The sequence below is a fragment of the Meriones unguiculatus genome, chromosome 10, assembly GCF_030254825.1.
Source record: "Meriones unguiculatus strain TT.TT164.6M chromosome 10, Bangor_MerUng_6.1, whole genome shotgun sequence".
NCBI lineage: Eukaryota > Metazoa > Chordata > Mammalia > Rodentia > Muridae > Meriones > Meriones unguiculatus.
Window position 1 is genome coordinate 101,019,881 of NC_083358.1, and position 22,468 is coordinate 101,042,348.

A 22,468-nucleotide genomic window follows, 5' to 3' on the forward strand; every position below is an offset into this window, starting at 1 on the left:
TTCATCTTCAGCTGCCCCACTGGTTGCTTGCCTAGGGTAATAAAAACTTGATTCATTTGCGGATGATAATAAAAAAAAAATGGTTAGCAGTAATTCCTTCGCTTTAAGGAAAAGTCAAAAATTCTTAAAATGATGGTATGAAAACCTGTATCAAAAGCAAGCCTGTATCAGAAAAGTCCATTGCCCTGGAAGATGTTTTAGTCTGCACATATGATGCTTGCTAACGTTTGCTGAGTGTTTGCTTCCCCAGAAAATAGCATAATAGCGACAGACCAAATACCCACTTAATTTGGAGAATTTTACCAACTCTGCCCTGTAATTGCTTGTTGGAGGGGCTCTGTGCATCGTAGCTGGGTAAGTAAGCATCAACTCTGGTTTGTACTCCTTTTTTCTAGTCGTGAAATCTCAAGTTGCCCCTAGCCTGTATCTGACTGATTCTCACTCTACTATAGAACGCTGAAAAACCATCTCCGGAATTTGTTTCCTAGGCTACTCTTTAAAAGGTTTGCATAATGGATTAAAAGGGAAAAAGAGCTTACACAGACCCGTTGCTATTGGAACCCCAGCAGTGAACACTTTGCATGTTTATTCCTGGAGACACTGTCTCTAACTGTCTATCTCTTGCACTGACACTCGCTCTGAAGGGAAGGAGCCCCTCTCCTTCCAGAGGAATGTGAAGACAGGAGAACTTGAGGGAGAGAGAAAGCCACTCTTGGCCGGCACATGTAAGGGCCTGTGTGTGTTGAAGTGGCTACCGACATGACTACACAATCTTGCCCAGCACTGCCTTCGCCGGCTGGCTCCTCCCCCACCCTAGGAAGAAAGCATGAGCTGAAAAAAAAAGTGTGTCTCCAAGAAGCAGTGGTGAGGTGGTTGCTCCATCTTTTGCATTCACAATTAACAGCGGCTGAGAGCATACACTGAGGAGGGTGAAATAAGGGGTGGTTTCCGCCCTGGGGTGTCACAACATCTCAGGGGCATGCTGGCAGAGAGACTGGATGTGGTGGGGGTGGAGGTCGGGAACGGACCAGGGGAAACAGAACCCTTTCCCATCATTCATCTACGAATTAGGTGGCAACGGGGCTGCTATGGACAAGAGGGTCTCGATTCACAAAGAAGTAGATCCTCTAAGACCAGGAACACATTTCCGAAGGAGAAATAAATTTGTATGTGGTGGATCCATAGAACAAAGCCAATGTAACTCCTTAGCTATAGAGAAGCCGTGAGAAACCTCTCACTGTGCGTAACAGTTTCTAGGGAGCTGCGTTCACATCTGCAACTCGGCAGGTGTGTGTGCGTGTGTGGGCGTGGTGTGCCGAAACAGTCTCTCATGGGGCATCTCAGCAGGTGCTCCCCAACTCTTCTAGTCAGCTAACAGTGTTCCCCAATACTTACAGTGTTCCAGACAGGATGGAGATGATGGGGAATTTTTTTTTTAAAGTCCTTGATTTTATTTTTAAGATTCGTTTTATGTTTTTAATCATGCGTATGTTTGTGTGTCTATCTGTGTATGCGCCCATGGAGGTCAGAAAAGAGGGTTTCAGGGTGCCTGGAGCAGGAGTGGCAGGCGGTTGAGAACCTCTAACATGGGTTCTAAAAACTGATCTCACATTCCCTGGGGTGCTCCTAACAGCTGAGCCACCTCTCCAGCTCTGAATTTCTGTTTTTCAGGGTCCTAACTGTGCCACTCTGGTTTGGTACCTGCCTTACAGACAGCAGGAGAGCAAGGGCTCCCTTCCCAGCCTGGGTGGACCTGAGAGACTGGGGTCCCACAGGAGAAAGTGGGATGGAGATGATCTGTGGATATCCCAGATGTCAGAGCTTCTGCACTTCCTGCTAACCTGTCACATCAGAACAGTGGTGATCCCATAGCATCTTTCACGGCTGACCTCCCCCAAACACTAATATTTATAGAAAGCCGTTGAGCATTAATAAAAGAGGAAAACCCACAGCTCCAGCGCGTGTTGTATTAATTTAAGGTTCATGGCTTCATTACCCAGAACCTGCAGACAGTAAGAAGGCAGCATCTAAGACACAGAAGAGTGTCACCAGGAAGTCAATGCCAGGTCTTTGGGCGATGGAGTGTGGCCAATTATCTTGTAAATAGTGTCATCAAGTATGCTACCGATAAGCCACCCCGGAGGTGGCAGGAGAGGAAGAATTCCAGGGTCAAGCTGAACTGCTTCAATAATATACTCCACTAAATCCACTTAAAACCTAGAGCAAGAAAGAGAAAAGAAAGGAGCAGGTCACACCGTTAGGTAGGGTACACGTGGGAGGAGAGGCCACATCCTCATCCCTGCTCTGCGCAGTACCCATCTTCACCCTCCCCAGTCTCTCTCAGGGATGGGAAAATTACAGACAGCATGCCCCGGGGATACATTGTTTGTGTCAATTTGCTTAGGTCACAGTATGCAGCCGTTTGATTTTTATTCTAGATATTTCTGAGAGGGTGTTTGAGGCAGGATCAGAGTTCAAACCAGCAAGGCTTTGCTGAAAAGCAGCTTTCTCTCATAAAGGGAGTGGACATCATCCAAGTAGTAGAACTGGGTTTAATGATGGTCTACGGCCAGAACTACCCTCTTCTCAAGAAGGTCTCCAGGACACCAAAGTGGACACTCTCCACAATGCCCCCTAGCCTTGCAGGGTTTGGGTTTGCCAGTCTTTACGACCATCAGAGCCCCCACCTGCACCCACCACCTATCTTCATACTTTTTTGTTCTTGTGAGACACACTTGGAACTCACTATATAACCCAGGCTGGTTTTGAACTCACAACAATCCTGCTGCCCATCCCTCTTGCTCATCCCTAGCTATCAGGACAACTGTGACCTTTCAGCAGCTGAAGGATGAGGGTGGGATATTAATGAGACAGAAAGGGCAGGTACCCAGCCTTCCATTGACATGTGACAGGAATGGGGAGGTGGCTCCCATCTAGGGGTTCTTCCCTGGAGACCTAGGCACAGATGTTAGTTAAAATGCGATCAGAAGACCAGAAGAGGTAGCTGCCAGGTGGCTGATTCAGAGGGACACCCCTAGCAAACAAATGCCATTCTTTTTGTTTTTGTTGTCTTTCTTTCTTTCTTTCTTTCTTTCTTTCTTTCTTTCTTTCTTTCTTTCTTTCCTTCTTTCTCTTTCTTAACTTATTTTGGGTGTGTGCTTTGCCTGCATACATGTTTGTGTACCATGCATGAAACTTGGTGCCTGCAAAGGTCAGAAGAAGGTATTGGATCCCCTGGAACTGGAGTTACAGATGGTTGTGAGCCACCATGTGGGTGCTGGAAACCTGGGTCCCCTGCAAGAGCAACAAATGCTCTTAACCGCAGAACCGTCTCTCCATGTCTGTTTTCAAAAGCAAACACAACTATACTGTCTCTTAAGGCTAGCTCCTTTCTCTGCTACGTGTCCTAGAGCTTAGAATGAAAAGGGAAAAGACCCTCAAAGCTGATTAACCCTACAGAGGCCTGATGTGAGACTCATTGTTTCAGGTGACCTAGGCCTCTGTGCTGCCCTCCTGCCCCCACCATCGCCCCGACTCCCTGTGTCCCTCCCTGTCCCTCGCTGCATGTGGTTCATTTAAGGTCAAGGCTAGGCTTGACTCACATCCTGGCACGGTAATCAGTGTTCAAGAAAATATTTGTGGAATGAGCAAATCGATGACCCAGCACCCAACCAACCTGGAATGAAAGAAGCAGGACTGAGAGCCTCGGGCAGAGTCAAAGGCAGCTGTGGGGCGGTCAGCAAAGGAGGCCATGCAGCTTGCCCGGTGCTTTCCTGTGAGCGCGCAGGCTTCTGCGCTAACTCAGGGCCCACCTCTATTAGAAGTAAACATTTCTAACTCCTCTACAGAGAGGCAGACAATCTTATTAAACACCCACATGTCAGATTTCAAATATTTACACATTATCTTGCCATGGAACATGTTTTCCACCAGCAAAAACTAGCGAGACTCCATTCTAGCACGCACACCGTTGCCAGCGAGGGTTCTCTAAAACCTGCTGGCAAGCTGTTCGCTAGCACCGTGTCTGTCTACTTGCCGCTCGTGGCCATGGCACTTTGGAGACTCAGGTGGAAGCCATGTCTTCTTCGGAAATTTGCGTGTGGTGATAGGAGATGGTAGCCCACCGTCCAGCTGGTGGTAGCCTCTCTGTTTCCTGTCCTCCTTTCCTCTCTGTTCTTTCCTACCTACCTGGCCCTGGCCAACAATCTTCCCCCTCCTTCCCTGACTCTGCTCTTTTTCCCACACGCCAGCCACACCTCGTGTGCGTTCCCACCTTTGAACTTGGAGTTGAGGCACTGAAGTTCCTTTAAGGTGCCCTCAGGGCACGAGCTGGGCTCCCACAGCCCACGCACAGCCAGGGCAGTAAAAGTTGAGGGAGCAGCCACAACACGCCCAACAGCACAGAGGCAGCCCCGCCTACCCGAGCCGACACTTCTGCCTTGGTACCTTGCTTCCTGGGCCCTTGCTGCCTCACACCGTTTGGCCCTAGGAGCATGTCCATTCTTTTCACCTATTTGTTCAATTAAAATAATAACAACCAGGGACTGGGAGTGTGGCCCAGCATGAGGGCTTGCTAGAATGCATAGGGCTCTGGGGTCCTTCCCAGCACCGAGGGGGGAACGGGAGGGGGCAGAGCGGGGAGAGCGTGTGCCTGCCCTAGTAGGCAGTGGGTGTGTAGCCAGAGTCCTGCCCGGGAATTCGTGTTAGTGGGCAGCGCTCAGTTACCTGTAGATGCTTTTCTGTAGGAGAGCCCTAGAGAGACAGACACGCAGGGCCCTGGTGTCTACAGGCAGGAAGTGACTGCTGGGGGATGGGGAGCTGGAAACCAAAGGTTGGTGATGCTCCAAGAAGGGAAAAGAGTGCCCAAACTGGTAGGGGCAGAATAAAAGAGGTCCGTGGTGGTGGCTAGATCCCAGAGTTCCTGAGGAGGTGGTGAGCTAGGAGAGCATCGAAGGGGTCGGGGCATCAAGGGCATTGGGGTTGGATCAAGGGCACGCAACTCTATCCTGAGGCGAGAAGAATCCTGGGGAGTGTTCAGAGGATTGATTGAAGGGTCTCTCAACAGTCCCTTGTTGCCACCTCCTGGTCCAGCCTTCCGGGCTTTGTGGAACCTTACTGGTCACACATTCTTTCACGGAGCATCAGATGAAACCTTTGCAACTTGTCCAAGGCTAACTGAGTACCTCGCCCTGCCAGCCCTTCACCCCAATAGCCCCTCACCCCCTGACCTGCTTGCTCCCTCAACTCTGACAGTCATGTCTCCCCTGCTGTGCGTGCATGCGTGAGTGTGCGTGTGCGTGTGCGTGTGTGTGTGTGTGTGTAAGCCAGAGGACAGCCTCACAGGGTTATTTATCTCTTGGGAGCCATCTACCTTGTTTTCTGAGGCTGGGTCTCACACTGGTTATGGAGCACTACAGTTGGGGGGGGTTAGCTGCTCAGTGAGCCCCAGAGAATCTCTTTGTCTCCACCTCCCCAGCGCCCACGGGATTACAGATGCTCAGCTCATTCCCAGCTCTCTCTGTCGGCACTGGGAATCATGGCAAGCACTTTACTGCTGAAGTAGCTCTCTAGCCTTTTTCCTCCCCTGTTTTTGCAGTAAAGTCTCGCTACCTGACTCTGACAGTATGGAACTCACACACCAGGCTGTCCTCAAACATTCGGCAGTTCTCTGGCCTCTGCCTTCTCAGTGGTAGGATTGTAAGTATACGGCACCATGCCTAACTTTTTCAGAGGTATTTCCTTAACGGATAACCCTTAAGTGGGGGCAGAAGGACCTCCCACTGAACCTGGAGCTTGCTGTTTGGTCTAGGGTAGTGGGTGGCAGGCTTAACCATCTTCTCTCTGCTTCCCACAGTGCTGAGGCTGCAGGCGCAAGTGTAGCCAAACACAGCTTCTTCCTCTCTTTGTCACAGCATATTACATCAATTTCAACATCTACTCTGGGCTACCTGAACTTTGAAATGCTGGTTAGCACAAGGGACCTCCCTGACAAGCTGAAGCCCCCCCCTCCTCCAGTCTAGGCAAACCAGACAAACCTAGGTACCTTGTCCTACAGGTTATTTTGAGTTTCAGCTACATCCTGCACCTCAGTTGGCCTACAAATGTTCCCCTGGGGCCAGGGCTTCGGATAATATGGATGCTGGGAGTCTTCCCAGCCATGGTTTAAAGGTGTGTCATGGCACATGAAAAGGGAAGCAGGCCATGCCAGTGCCTGGTAATGAAAGCAACACTAGAGGAATAGTAATAACCATTATAAACACCAATCCTCACCCAAGCCCCTCTACAGTCTCTGAGTTCAGAAGTATCCCGTTTCACAGAGTGTAAAAGGAGGCACAGAGGACTATGAGACTGTTTCAGGATTCCTATTGATGTGAGGAAACACCATGACCAAAAGCACCTTGGGAAAGGAAAGGGTTTATATGGCTTACACGTCACATCACTGTTCATCATGAAAGGAAGGCAGGGCAGGAACGCAGACAAGGCAGGAACCTGGAGGCAGGAGCTGATTCAGGGACCAGAAAGGAGTGCTGCTTACTGGTTTGCTACTCTAAGGCTTCCTCAGCCTGCTTTCTTATAGAACCCCGGACCACCAGCCCAGGGGTGGCCCCACATGAGAGTTGAACCCTCCCACATGAATTATCAGTCAAGAACATGCACCATAGACTTGTCCACAGGCCAATCTGGTGGGGGCATTTTCTCAATTGGGGTTCCCTCTTCATAAATGACTTGCATCAAGTTGACTAAACTAGCCATCACAGAGACCATGCTAGCAGGAGGACATCATAGGCTGAAATGGTCATCCTAGGCCAAGATGAGCCAGGAGCTAGTGATGTCAGAGCTTGGGACTCAACAACAGAGTATCTCTCCCTGCTCCCCGTCCGAGAAAAGGTATAGGAGAACCGTCATCTATAAAACTTTAACATAGAGCCAGCCGTATTCTACACCGCCTTGAGTCAGGGCTTCCTCATAGGACTCCATTAAGATTCTGGGATATATTTCTTCCTAATTTCTCAAAGAGGTCCTCGCCGGACTTGCCCAAGAAGTTCAGAACTCAGTTTTGTTTGTTCGGTAATCATGAACCCAAGAATGTGTCTGCGGGCGGCGGGGGGGGGGGGAAGGTTTAAAACAATGGGAAGGACTGTCTGCCCGTGGACCCTGTGGAGCAGGAAATTCATGTGGGAAGCTGTTGCGTGCAACCGGCATTGGTGTGCAGCGCCGAAGAGCTTCGCATCCAAGGGGTGTGGAGGCCAAAAGCAGCTTCCTGGTCTTTCAATGAAGGATTGTTCCGAACTGGGCTTCGCAGACCCGATAGCGCTCCACAGAGATGCCTCGAGGCTCTTCCTGTATTGACTCAGACTGGGGCAAGAGAGCCGGGTCTCTACTTCTTAAAGACAGAAGGGGGAGGATGTCAGGCAAACTCCAGCTGAGGAATGTTCTACAAAACACCTGACCAGCAACCCTCTGAACTCTTAAGGTCTTGAAAAGGAGGTGTGATATCTGCATGTACAGGTATTAGTTAGCAATCGGTTCTGGCTCACCTACTGTGACAAATACATTGAGGTAGTATGTTAGTGATGGGAGAAGCTGGGCTGGGGTAGGAGAGCTTCACACCGCCTCAACTTTCTGGCAAATCCAGGTCAGTTTTAAAATCCGGTTTGTTCAGTAGGAAGAGGTGCTGCTGACCAGCGGATTTCTAGGCCACTCACTCTCTGTTGACAACCTCGGAGCCATCTGTGCAGTTGGCCAGAGAGACGGCATAGAGTCCAGGGGTGTGGGCAGCCGTAAGACCAAGATGCTGCAGAATGAGATTTTCGTCTTTATCTGGGGTCCCACCCGTGGTATCTTATCAGAAAGGGGGTGATCTTCAAGAGCCAAGTCTGGGTGTCACAGATTATAATAAGTGTCACACACATCTCATTTCTTTCCTCTTTAATAGATTTTTGTGTATATATGTTGGGGTGTGTGCGCGCATGCTATGTGTGTGTGTGTGTGTGTGTGTGTGTGTGTGTGCGTGTGTTGTGCATGTACTCATGCACCGGCCGACAGAGCTCAGAAGAAGATGTCAGGTGTCTTGCTCTCTCTCTCTCTCTCTCTCTCTACCTTATTCTCTTGAGACAGAGTAGGGTCTGCTGTTTGAACCTGAAACTTCATCTAGTCTGGCTGGCCAGTGAGTTCCCATGATCCGCCTGTCTCCATCTGCATGCTGGGATGAAGGCATGAGAGGCCATGCTTGGCTTTTCTGTCAGTTCTGAGGATTTGAACTCAGATCCTCATGCTTGCGCAGCAAGACCTCTTAACCACTGAGCCATCTCCTCAGGTCCTTTTCCTTTCTCCTGTGCCTTGAACATCAACCAGCACTTCAGAAATAACTGAGCCATGGTCCCCGCCCCCCATTCAGAAGCCTTCTCCTTTCCCTAACCTTCATCCATCAGCCACGCATGCAATACAAGGTGAGTCGCCCAAGGCGCCTTCCCCCTTCCTTCCTCATGTCTCACCTTCCCTTCATGGCTTTCACATGTTCTCTCCAGTCTTGCTGTTGTCCAGGCTCAGCCTCCTCATGCAGCCTGCTGGCCACAGCTCCCAACCCTTCCAATGCTCAAATATTATATATAATAAAATACTTCAGGCAACCAAACCCCAACAGGTATTGGCAATACAATGAGCCTACAGCTAAGTAGAAAAATAACACTTTACTGATGACGTTAAGAGTACCACTGTCTGACTCATTCCCTGCTTTTGAACCTCTTCCCTTCTCTCTCAGTCTTTTATTTTATGGATTCAGTGTTCCACTGTGTAGCTCATGGTAGCCTCAAACTTGCCATCCTCCTGCCTTGGCTTCCTGACTGGTAGGACTGAGTTCTTCCACTTTTGCCATTCCCCACTGCCAGTACTTTTAAGGGCTCAGAGTGGTGGCTCAGGGGTTAAGAGCACTTGCTGCTCTTCCAGGTTCAGTATCCAGCCCCCACACCAGGCAGCCCACAGCCTCCTATAAACCACGTTTCAAAGGCTCTGACGCCCCCTTCTGGCCGCTGCGGGCACCCACACGCACATGGTACGTACAAATAGCTCAGAGACACACATGCACTTAAAACATATGAAAAAAAAGTATTTGCTTGTTTTTTTTTTTTTAATCAGGCTAAGGGAATTCTCTTCTGTTTCTGATTAAAACCCAACCAGTGAACAAGGGTTGGGTTTTACTGAAGACAGTCTCGACCGGCTCTGGAAAAGTTGCGCACGCGCAGTTTTCCTCCATCAATCTGCCTTTGTGGCGTTTTACAGAAAGATACCCACGCGCTCCTCGTCTAACATGGCAGGGTTTTAATCAGGCGATTAACATGAGCTGACTTACATTCTGTAAAGTTCACGCCGGCCACTGTGTGGAGAATCCATTGGAGAGAGCAAGGGAGAGAAGAGGGAGAGTAGCCAGGGGCTGTGGCAGCCCTCCCAGGGACAGAGTGGGGACGTGGGAATGGAGATAAATGAGACAGGTTCGGAAAGAAGAAAGCTGTTTTGGAGATAAAACAGAGGAATGTTCTGATTTGAGCATGAAGCGTCCCCACAGGCTGGTGGCTGGTGTGGAGCTGGTAGCACCATTTTAGGAATTTCGGGCAACTTCTAGAGTGCAGGGCCTTCCAGAGGAAGGAAGTCACCCCCCGGGTGAAGGCCCGGGGGAGGGGAGGTTACTGTGGGAAGTTCTGTCTGGTTCCTGGTCCTTTCCCCTCTCCCTGTCTACCATGAGGTGAAGATCGTCACCGTATGCCCCTGCCACCGTGAGGTTCTGTCCAAATGTGCGCACCAGGCCCAGGGACCAGGGATCAAACCCGCGGAACCCGCCAGCCAAAGTTAGTGCTCCCCCCTCTATTCCTGTCAGGTGTGCGCTGGCAGGGGCCAGATGGCCTACCCACAGAGGACTTAGGCAAGGAGCGGTGGAGACGAGCGAGGCTCCCTTTCCGGTGAGCTGGCGTTCAGACGCCCAAGGGCGGGTGCCAAGCAGACAGCTGGAGGCTTGAGTGCGAGGCCCAAGGACAACCTTGAGGAGCTGATCTAGACCACAGCATTAGAAGCCAAGGCCATGTGTGAAGTCTAGGGGAGAAGGAGAGATGGAGAGGACAGAAGCGTTATGGGTGTGGGAGCGCAGAAGCCCAGCAGTTGCCAGTGGAATTTACTAAGTAAGCCTCTCCAAATTTTTGTCACTTGTGTACAGATATTTGAGGGGAAAAACCAAGAGCCATTTTGCATACCGAGCTGAGTAAGTCAAGCGTGTCCAGCTTACAGGACTCTCTGGAGCAGGCAGGGCGACCTTTCCGTGTGTCTCTCTCTTGGACAAGCATCGATCTCTTGATCTAGCCTCAGGCCTCTTCCTCCCTCTCTGCGTCCTGTGGCATGCTCCTGTCTCCATGACATTCTGCCCACATGCCTAGGAACCTGCGAACCGCGGTCTGATTGCCTTGTGCGGAACACGCCAGTTTGTCTCATTTTGCTCTCTTGTTAGCGGGGACTCCCGTAGCTATAAATACTATCTCTCTCCCACACATTGGACTCATTTCATGAGGAACACACACACCCTCAAGGTCTGAGGAGTTCGCCGAAGAGAGCACCGCTTCGCCCCTGCCCGAAGGCCTATTTAAAACTAAAACTGAATTCCAATTACCTTCTCTTAGACAGTTTTTCCACACACCCTTGGAGATAACATTTACAAATGACATTGAGAGTCCTGGCCAAGAGACAAGAAGACAAAAGGTGTCAGATGTGCTCGAGGCTTTCCACAGTCGAGGGGGTCCACCTGGCTTTAGCTGGGCGACGTGGCAAACCCGAACCTTCCTCCTCGGGATTCATGGTTGGCGGAGAGAGGGGTGAGATCCTCTCAGCTGTGTGCAGTCAGTTGTTGGAATTTCAACAGGCCCTCCCCTTCCTAAGCAACCACGATGATTCTCAACAAAGGTAATTTTCTGCTTCTCTGGTTCAATTCAATTTGTCTTTTTAAAAGCAATTAGCACCCCCTTTAAACTTCCTTTATGCCCCACTAATTGCGCTCAGTTCAGGAGTTAAAGCCCTCCCCCATCTCCACTTCGACAACTCCAATAATATCTAGTTAAGGTACAGGCCAGACCCCAAATACACGTTTTGGTTGACAGTCTCCTTAGCTTTGTACGTATTTAGATTTCCACCAGGGGGGAAAGAAGAGGGGATGCATTTTTATGCTTTCCGGAGTAAGGTGCGTTTCCAATTAACCGCACGTCAGAGGAACTGGAAACTGCACACCGGAGGACTTAAATATGCATTAAGAAAAAATTCCACAGCACACTTGAAACTAGTTGGTAGGCCCACAGGAGTCAGACACACCAAGGAACTTGTACTTTTCCTCTGTAAACCAACACTGCTTATTTACTTGAGCTGGGTAAGGCAATCTGAACTCACCAACACGCTGACCTGATTAGATAGATCTTCTTAGGTGGCAGCCAGCTCTCGAGAAGACCCAGGTGTGACAGGAAAGCAGATGGCCCTGGGAGGCACTTTGCCTCCAGCGAAGAGGGTTGAAAGAGAATCACGGACTTTTGAGCTCCAACCGGCTTAGCATAGAGCTACCCCTGACTTTGCAAACGAACAGACTCATGACCGAAAAGGAAGGATTGGGAATGCTAATGTGTTCTTTCCATTGCAGAGAGGGATAGTTCTTGATATGTTATGTTGGAATGAACTAGAGAGCTGGAGCAAGAAAACGGCCCCCAACACCACCAAGTTAGAGATGTCATTGGTGTGGGGAAATGCCTAGACACTTTTTAAAAAGATCATATGTGTATATGTACATACATGTATGTGGGTGTATGCATGCTATATCCTGTTAGGAGATTAGAGGACTACATGCAAGAAATGGTACTCTCCTTCCACCATGTGGATCTAGGGGATAAAACTCAGTTCTTTGGGTTGATGGCAAGTGCCTTTATTTTCTGAGCCATCTCTCTTGCCCTGCACTGGGATCTCTCTCTCTCTCTATCCATCCATCCATCCATCTATCATCTATCTGTTTTTCTATCCATCTGTCCATCTATCATCTACCTGTCTATCTATCCATCCATCTATCTATCTGTCTATCAGTATTTTAAGATTTATGTTTAGCCAGGTGTGGCGGTGTGGCGGCTCACACCTTTAATCCTAGCACTCAGGAGGCAAAGGCAAGTGAATCTCTGTGACTTCGGAGACCAGCCTGGTTTACATAGTAAGTTCCAGGCCAGCCAAGGATACACAGCAAGTCCTTGTCTCAAACAACAAAACCAACAAAGATTTATTTTTTATTATAGTTATGTGCCTGTGTGCCTATGCATAGTATGTAGTATGCACCAGTGCCTATGGAGGCCAGAAAGGGGTGCTGAACCCCCCGGAGCAGGGGTTACAGTTGGTCGTGGGCTGTCTCTCGCAGGTGCCGGGGACTGAATTCAAGTCCCTCGCAAGAGCCTCAAGCACACCTGGCCACTCAGTCACCTCTCCAGTACCGACACTGGATTTTTAAGCCTTCCTTTCCCGACTTTGAGTAGCAGGAAGGGGAGAGGGAGGCAAGTGAGATGCAGGGCACACTGGACATACTGACAAGACACTTAGCTCTAATTCGCTTGACCTCACCCACCACCAGCACCAAGTCTCCAGCTAATGGAGACTTACTGAAACTCAACCCCCAGACTTCCCTTTTGATTTATAACTTATAGCAGTCTTTGCTTCTTTTAGTGGAGAGGCCTGGAACTGATTTCTGCTTGGCTCCTGGGGCCAGTGTATTCATTTGGTAAACAGAATGGCCTTGCTGAAATGTTGTAGAGGTGGTTGGAGCCAAAAGAATCATCTCATCTCCTAGGAACCAATTAGAATCCCTGAATGGCAAAATTCCCAATTAGAAAAAAAAAAAAAAAAAGAAAGACAAAACATTCTGAATTATTTTGGAACTTTCCACTGGGCAGGGCAGGATGCTCTAGGCTAGTTTGTCAGAGAGCTGGGCAGTGCTTTGGCATTGAGTATTCAAGAGAGAAGGCGGAGTGACCACCAGAACCTGGTGCCGTAGTTCAACTCCAGGCAGGCAAGCACACAAACACGCATGATGTAGTCGGCAACCGTTCCCACTACATTTAATATCAGCAGCCAGCCAACTTGAACAGCCACTGGCAGCTAAACTCTAGAGTTGAACTGAGGGCCGGTGGGCCCTGGAGGCCTCTTGCTTAATTCTGTGGCCTTGCGTCTCTGTGTGTGTGTGTGTGTGTGTGTGTGTGTGTGTGTGTGTGTTGGGGGGTGGTCCAGCACCCTATTGATGATGGGTACAGCTGTGAAATCTACACCCTACCTTGCTGACCTTTCTCACCGCTTCCAACTAAGCCATTCACCTGACGAAGCTGAAAGTTCCCTCTGTTCAGTTGGGTGGTGAGAAATAAAAAGAAACTCCCTCAACCTGCCGGACTGGTTCTGAGACTTGAACCAGGTCCAACACCTTTATATAATGCATAATCCAGGACACCGGTCGGTCCCCAGTTGCATTGACTTTTCACAGCGGCCCCCCCCCCCCCCCCATCCCACACCACACACCTTCCCCTGTGCAAATTTGCCTTTCCTTGACAAATCCTAAAGATCTGAGGGCCCCACCTTCGTCTTGGGGAGCCACACATCAGCAAACTATTTTAAGAGAAGCATTGTGTAGCTACAAAGACTGGGAAGAGGGCCTGGGTGAATGACAGTCCTGGGAACAGCCAATTAACTGGTAAATCCCTGTTGTCTGCAAGCTGAACCACGAGTGAGGGAGGGAGGAGGGAGAGCAGCTGCCACCCAATTAAACTCAGTTGCTGAGCCGCGCCTGGAGGACTCTTGCTTCTGGTTTACCTAAACATATCTGTTCTCTCAGACATCTTAGGGACTGCTCGCAGCGAGCACTCTGTTGATTTCCTTCTTTATCGCTGCTGGCAACTGAGCTGAAAGACGCACAGAGGCGAACTGAACGATGGAAGGGTCACAAGTCCCCAAATTACACCTTCTTTGGAGTTTGGGTGGAAGGGAGAGGGGGGACTTTGTAATACAGCAGACTGAAGAGACTAGCCACACACACAGCCAGCAGCAGAGGGGTGGGTACTGGAGGGGGGAGGGGTAGGGGGAGGGGGGAGGGGTGGGTGGGGAGGGGAATGCATTACAGGTTTGGCGCCCTGAGTCTCTGAGTGCTCAGCCTACCCTCCAGTTAGTAAGTTTAAAGAACCCTGACTGCCTTTCTCTGGACTGATAGAAAGATATTGTGCAGTTCTTGGAGTTGAGCGTCCTGGCCAGGATGTCTTCTCTCTGTCTGTTTCCACCCCATTTTATCTCTTCCCCTTTTCTGGTTGCAACAAATTTTCCATTTTCAATTCCTGATCAGAACAGAAACTTCAGTCAGTAAATATGTATAAAATAGAGGTTCTCAACCTATGACCCCAAGGGGGTCGGTCGCATGACCGATATTTACCGATTTTTGTTACAGTAACAAAAATACAGTTATGAAGTCACAATGAAGTAACGTAGGGAACCATATTAAAGGGTCGCATCGTTAGGAAGGTAGAGGATCACTACTACAAGGGCTTGTTTTCAACTCACACAGCAAACATACCCGCCACTGTCTCTCTGCTGGTCCTGGATCATCTGAGTCAGCATAACTGCCTTGTCTTAAAAAAAAAAAAACAAAAAACCCACCAATTTGGAGTCAGATCTCCTTAGTGCCCGAAAACCTGGGCCAGTTGTTGAAAACAATATTTGTTTTACTGTTTACTAATAATGAGATAGGTTTAATCCCATAGGACCTTGGAGAGAACAGCCTAGAAGACATCATGTGCCCATTATTAAGCTTCAATAACCATCAGTATTCTCTTCTTTCACTTCAGTTTTGGGGAGGGAGAGGGGGATGGAGCAATTCAGCCATCTCTTCTTCATATGTCCCCTTAGCAGATAAAGAGTTGTTCTAACATAAGCCCAGTGCCATCACCATCCCTAACATTAACTAGAATTTCCTTATTTTATTTACGTTATTTTTGAGACTGGGTTTCACGTAAACCAGACCTGAGCTCACTGTGTGGTGGAGGATGACCTTGAACTCCAGACTCTCTGGCTTTCACCTCACAACTGCTGAGAGTACAGGGATGGGTCCCCATAGGCGGCTCTATAATGTATCAGATTTCCAGTCCAGGTTCCAGGTGTCTACAGTGCCTCGAAAATGTCTTTTCGTGTTTGGCTCATTCAAAGGGTAATGTCTGAAAGGAGCCGCATCTCTTGTCCTGTTGTTTTTTTTAGCTACTTTTCTTATTGTTGTGACAAAACACTGGAAGCTGTTGGGATTTAGACCCAGGGACCGGAGGCTGAGGTGCCTAATTTACATCCCAAAGCTGACCTGACCTCCAGATTCTCCCAGCATCCCTCAGTCCCTACCTGTTACAGGGCATTGCTGGCACACCCCGCTTTCTACCCTGAACTTTCCAGCCCAGGGGTGCAGCTTCCCTATGTAATCCAGACATTTTGGTTCCTTCCATTCTCTCCCTCTGCTTCCCTCTTTCCCTCCCTCCATCCTTCCTTTTCCACTCTTCTCTCTCCTCTCCCTCTCTCCTTTCTCCTCTTCCTCCTCTCTCTCCTTTCCCTCTCTCCTCTATCTGCATGCCCAGTTTCTTTCTTTCCCATCCTTCCCTTTCCCCCCACTCTTCAGTCTCCCCCTGCACGGTGACTTTTCTGACCCGTTCCTTGGGACAGGTGAGCCCACCAGGAAGCTGCTCCCCATAAAACTGCATTTATAAACTCTAATCTGGATTGAATTAGCTCATTTCATTGGGCGGGAGAATGCTTATCAGAAGCGAGTCAGGAAGGCACGGTTTGCTTTGGTTCATGATTTGAGGGTATGGTCAGTCCTTCATGGTAAGGAAGGCATGGAGGCAGGCGATGAGACAATCATAGTAACATTGTGCCAATAGCCAGGAAGCAAAGAGAGATAAACTGTACCACACCGAATGGCTGCCTGTGTTCAGAATGGGTTTTCCAACTTCAGTTAAACATCTATGGAAACACCTTTCCAGTTAAACCCTGCCAAGGTGTGTCTCCTAGGTGACTCCCAGGCCTGTAAACCATCAAACTTACCCACCACATCGGGTCTGTCTCTTTTAATTAATAATAGTCCCCCTTGTCACATTTGGACCATTATTTATTGAATGCATGATATAATTTCTGCTACAGGATTGTCTACATTCTGGCTTTGACTCACCGTGTCCTCACGGCGCGTGTCTAACACGGTCCCCAAACTCATTTTCTGTAAGCTGAGGTTAGAAACTTGATTACATTCTATACTTTTTTTTTTTTTTTTTTTTTTTTTGGCAAGAATATTCCACAGGTGGAAGAACATCACATCAAGCGGTTCCACTTCTAGTGAAAGTCATCAGTGAGTTCAAATGCTGTCACCCTGGCCCAGCTCCCCTGACATTTTGTCTAATGGTTTGAGCAGCCAGCTTGATCCTTGACTGGCTCTGACTCCTGTGACTTTCTTGTTCTTTCTTTCTCCATGCACTTACTGTGATTCCAAAGAGAAGAAATTTCCTCATGAACTACACGGTTACCGAGAAATACGCTCTGTCCAGGAAGAGGTACGATAAGAACTTTATTATCTCCTTTTAATTTTCTCTTTCGCTTTACAAAAGTTTATTTTTATGCATGTGGGTGTTTTGTCAGGATGTATGTCTATGGGCCACACACATGCCTGGTGTCCAGGGAGGCCAGAGGAAGGCACCGGATGCCCTGGGATTCCAGTTCCAGTCAACCACCATGTAGGTGCTGGGAATTAGCCTGGGTGTCCCAAAAGGGCCAGTGCTCTTAACCAGGGAGCCACCTCTCTCCAGCCCCTGACGCACACTTTTTCTTTTTTCTTTTTCATTTTTTTTTAAATTTTAATTTTAATTTTTTTGAGTCAGAGTCTCACTATGTAGCCCTGGCTGGTCTAGAATTCACTAAGTGGAGCCAGCTGTCCTCAAACTCAAGAGATCCTTCTGTGTCTCCCAAGTACTGGGGTTAAAGGCCTGTGCCACCACACCTGGCTTAATTTTCACTTTTATCTGAATGATTGATGCCTTAAAGTTCCCCAGGGACAGAAAATGAAGTTTTCTTCCTTGTGGAGAAGGGATATTATGAGCTCATGAGTTTTTACATATTTGGCGTGGTTTAGTCTAGTCAATGTACTTTTTCTCATGCTCAGGGCCCTGTCATCTGTGGCCCATGAATGTTACTGTCCACTGTATTTTGCTTGACATGACCTAATAGTCTCAGCAAGTTCCTTGACTCAGGAGTGACAGGATCTCCTAGGCTAATAGACCTCAGATTTGGGATTAGCCACGTCTCCAAGGAGGCCTGAGTCTTTATGGAAAACAGTAGAGGTTATAATCTTGTTTCCAGGGTCTCTCCTCACTCATCTATCCTGAACATCTCCAGTGGACAGAACTTGGAAATTATTTAGAGAAAGAAAACCTGAGTTACGAACTTAGCTAAGTAAAAAATGTTTTATAATGGATTTTTTTATGTGCGTGGGTGTTCTGCTTGCGTGTATGTAAGGGTACCACACGCGCAGCTGGTGCTTATGGAGGTCAGAAGAGGGCATTGGGTTCACTGGAACTGGAGTTACAGATGGCTGTGAGCCACCATGTGAGTGATGGGAACTGAACCCAGGTCTTCTGGAAGAGTAACCAATGCTCTTAACCACTGAGCCATCTCTCAGCGGTTAAGTAAAGATTATACATTTTAAAAATATTATTTATTTATTTATTTATTTGTAGGAGGGAAACACTTGTTTGTGGAGAGCAGAAGACAACCCATGTTCCTAGGAGTGAACTCAGGTTATCAGGATTGGTGGCAAGTGACCCCACCCACTGAGCCACCTCACCCAGCCTAATTATGTTTTTGTTTGGTTTTATTTTGTACCCAGTTTCTCTTGTGCCGAAAAGCTCAGCTTCTAGTACTATTAACATAACTGGGTTTGTCTATCTTCCCACAACGGCAAATCGGTACACAACGTTTTGACCAGCACTAAGAGTACTAGAGACAATCTGAGGTTTCTTTGTGCCTAGGTTTGTTTTCAGAATACAGTGATTCAACGTCGTTTAAAAATTGTCGAAGGGCAATGATGCTTTTGCAGGGGTTCCAGGTTCAGTTTCCTGCACCAACACGGGGCAGCCCACAGCCACCTATAACTCCAGCTGCAGAGCATCTGACATGCTCTTCTGACCTCCTCAGACATCTGCATGCATATATGTACACACACACACACACACATGCATACATATATATACATACACACATACATTAATAAGTAAGCATTTTCCTTTCAAGATCTATAAGAACCCCGGCTTCTGTATTGCAGATATTTTGAAACCCACACCAAGCTTGGTAGAACAGCGCGGCCATGGCAGAACTGGCTTGTAGCAGTCCAGGTCCCCAACCTGAACTGCCCATTTTTGTCTCCCAATAGCTCTTTGGAGAACCTGTATCTCTTTATCCATCAGCCCTGGGCCTCTTGAAGGTGGACATGATCCCTGCTGACTCAGAACCCAAGCCCCATGTGTTCTGAATCTGTGACAGCCACCCAAGTTGCTTTTCCTGCCTGAGTTGGGAAAGCTAACAGAAGCCTGGGTCTATTTTGACCTTCCAAGGGGTCACCATCCAACAAACTAGAGGTTTGTCATGATTCCTTGGATCTCTCTGTAACAAGGAAGCCAGAAGAAATGCTCTTAGTACAATCGTTTATGTGGTAGACCCCACTGTCTACCTTTACATTAGGGTCCCATAAAAAAAAAAAAAAGCTGGGCACAGTGGTGCTCGCCTGTAATCCCAGCACTCTGGGAGGCAGAGGCAGGCGGATCTCTGTGAGTCTGAGGTCAGTCTACAAAGGAAGTCCGGGACAGCCAAGGCTACACAGAGAAACCTTGTCTCAAAAAACCAAAAAACCAAAAACCAAACCAAACCAAAATCTCTTTAGTCTTTAGAACTGACTCAGTTAGTTTTCAACTTAAAAAATTAACTTCTAGTTTTTATCACATTTTATATAAGAATGGTGAGGATGCGCTAAGTTCCCACCTACCCCGGCCCCAGCCTGTCAATTGTAGGCTATCATGTGGATGCTGGGGATCGAACTCAGGTCCCTACCCTTATCCGGCAGGCACTTTACCAACTGACCTATCTTTCTAGCACCTGAATGTTTGTTTTCTTTTGTCTCACGTGGCTCAGGCCAGCCTCACACTTGCTGTGTAGTTAAAGATGACCTTGAATTTAGGATCCTACCTCTACCTCCTAAACCCTGGGATTGCCACGATGTTTTACTCAGTGCTGCAGACAGGTGCTCTGCCAACTGAGTTACATCTACACCCTAAACTCTTGGACATTTTTGATGAGTCTGGAGCTCGGTGTCTGGGGAGGGAGGACCACAGGATTAAAGCGGCACTTTCATCAAGTTCTGTCGAGGGTACATACTATTTAATATGACTTACTGCTGTTGATGTTCTGAAAATAAGATTTGAAGTTGGCTTACAAAACAACGTGTTTTGCTTCTACAAAACAGTGGGGTTTGTTATGGCATCTTCTTACATATGTGTCAGGATTCTTTGCTTGAATTCACTCCTCTTCCTCCAGGGCTCCTCTCTCCAGCTGGTTCCCTTCCTTCCTGCACAGAGTCACCCTTTTGGAGTGTCACCCCTTGAAGTATTCAAATTCCCTGACACTCTCTTTTCTCACCTTTGGTGTTAACACGGACTCCCACTGTGTACTGCTTGTCAGCCTCCACCACGCAGCTACCCATTTCCCCCTCCATGCTGCAATCAAGGGAAGATGAAGTCACTGTGTCCGGCCCACAGCGAAGGGGCTCATCTCTTTGAGGATGGAGACCTATATAACTTGCTTAGAATTAGAAACCCTTCCCTTCACATCCATTTGTTTATTAAAAAGTGTACTTCAGAGCAGCAGGATGGCTCAGTGGGTAAGGGTGCTTTCTGCCAAACCTGGGGACCTGAGTTTGATCCCAGAACTCTATGCGGTGGAGGAAACCAACTCCTGCCAGTTATTCTCTGGTCTCCACGCATGCTCACGGCACATGCATGCATATATGTGCATACACACAGAGGCACACAGAGGCACACACACAGAGACACTAAAGAAATGCAAAAACACTTTTTTTTTCTTCAATATACACTCTAATGTATTAGCTTAAGCTTGGGGTTCTGACCCAGTTCTGTGATTTGCTGTCTGCCCTGGTCCAGGTTTGACCACTGGGAGTTTTTCAGTTTTCTCCTGTGTCCTTTAGACATGTCTCCATAATGTCTTTTTTAAACACACTTCCTTACTCCCTGTCACTACCAGATGTTTTGGGACTGTCTTCTCCATTTCTTGTCCCATTATAACCAGCCATTTCGCTGAGAGGCCTCGGTTTCTTTGATTGGAAAATGGTATTAGGTGCTGTGATCTGAATGGCGTGTTGCTTGTTGCTATGCGGCCTCCTTAGCTGGCACAACAAGGAAATAGCGGTCTGTGCAGCAACCTGTGCAGACAGACACGGAGGTGGCTATTTCTACGCATGCCCATCCCTGCCTAAATTAAGAAAAGCTTGAGTTCACAAGAGCATCTCTAGCTCCAGGCTGTCTCCACATGGATCCTTCTGTCTTCCTCCACCTCTCACAGTGAGCTGACTCCACTCCACTTACATAATTGTTCAACTCTGGTACACAGGTTTTGCCACTTCTCTCTGTCTTTTTAAAATGTTTTCATTGTGTTTTAAACCTTTATTTATTTAGTCTGTGTGTGTATGAGGGTATGTGCGTGTCACAGCACGCATGTGGAGAACAGAGGACAATTGTTGACAATTGGCTCTCTTTGTCCACCATGTAGGTCCTGGGGATTGAACTCATGTAGTCAGTCTTGAGAGCAAGTGCCCTTACCCACTGAGCCATCTTACCAGTACCTTAATTTTGTTTTGAATTGTGCAAAATAATTGATTTCAAAGTCAGAACTATAAAGTAGGATGTATTTGGACAGATCTTGCCACTGCCCCCTCCTTGATCTCTTCCCTTCATACATAATACTTTTCATTTTAGTTTATTCTTCCATTATTTCCTTTTGAAAGTGTAAGTAAATACATAGTTACATTCACTCCTTTCATGCACAAACAGCGTGTGCCATGTCCATTCTCCTTCACTTTGCCTTTTCCACTCAGCAACAGATCCTGGAGAGCATCCAGAACAGCCAGGAGTGGTCCTCCTCACTCCTGCCTAGGCTCCTTTGATATGGCTGCCCTGTAGTGATCTAACCAGGCCTCTATTGATTGACATTGGGTTTCTTCAGACTTGCTTTCATAAATAGCACAGTGAGAATAGCTTTGAACATGCAGCATTTGGGATCCTTGCCAGTGTATCTTCAGGATGGATTCCCAAAAGTGAGATTACTGGGCCAAAAAGAATGTATGTGTAATACTGTTAGAAGCTGCCAAATTTTTCTCTGTAAGGGCTGCATCATTTACATTCCCATCAGTAGCATGAGAAAGGTTCCTTCCCCTACAGCTTTGTCCAAATGTGGGCCTGTGTTTGGATTTTTGCTTATCTGACAGGTAACAAATGGTAACACAAACAGGATTTTTCTAACTATCAATCTATCTGCCTGTCTGTCTAGATCTATCTATCTAGCATCAGTTTCTCTATAACCTACTTACCACTTATTTTCTTATCTGTCATTTATCAATTACCTGCTTGTAACTTCTACCTTCTATTTATCTATCATCCATCTCATAATAAAATTAATCTGTCATTTGTGATTGATCTTTCCTCTACATACTTGTTATCTATCTTCTATTAGTCTATCATTTATTCTATCTATCTATCTATCTATCTATCTATCTATCTATCTATCTATCTATCTATCATCTATCTTTCCTTTGCCATACTAGAGGTTAACCCAAGGCCTTACACATACTAGGAGAGTGTTCTTCCGCTTCCTCGTATACGTGAAGCTACAGCCCATCATGTATCTCCTATTACAATGAGGTCCAACACCTTTTCATCTATTTAAGCGCCATGTGTATGTTTCTTATTTTGTGAGGCCCCTGCTTTATAGTTTGGGAGCCACTGCCATGATAAATTCAAGAAAGTATGGAAAACAGGTCTCATTCTGGAAGGAACACTTGGAGCCTGCACAAGGCAATAGAGATGTACAGGACACATTCAGGCTTTAAAGTTCTGGGACAAATGAAGTATTTGAGGAGTTAAGAGAATAAAGACAACTGGAAAGCAGTTACAGAAAGCTCTATGGAAGAGTTTGAGTTGGGGTTTGAGTTGGAATTGGGGTAGCGTGAGCAGAAAGAGAACGGGAAACCGCGCCTGGAGTAGCTTGAGAACAAAGCATATTAAGGCGCAGGGACAGGAATTACTTCACTTTAGGCTTCCTAGGCTCCATTGCAGCCTCCTGGGTCAGCCGA

The 22,468-nt window shown here is 47.6% G+C and overlaps 1 long non-coding RNA gene across 4 annotated transcripts in view; it reads left to right on the forward strand.

Moving 5' to 3' along the window:
- Positions 1-22,468, forward strand: part of LOC132656943 (uncharacterized) — a 121,189-nt gene that overhangs the window by 66,986 nt on the left and 31,735 nt on the right. For all 4 annotated transcript variants that reach the window (XR_009594777.1, XR_009594779.1, XR_009594776.1 and 1 more), the window contains one exon: positions 16,555-16,613. This is a non-coding gene — a long non-coding RNA (uncharacterized LOC132656943). The remainder of the gene's footprint in view (positions 1-16,554; positions 16,614-22,468) is intronic.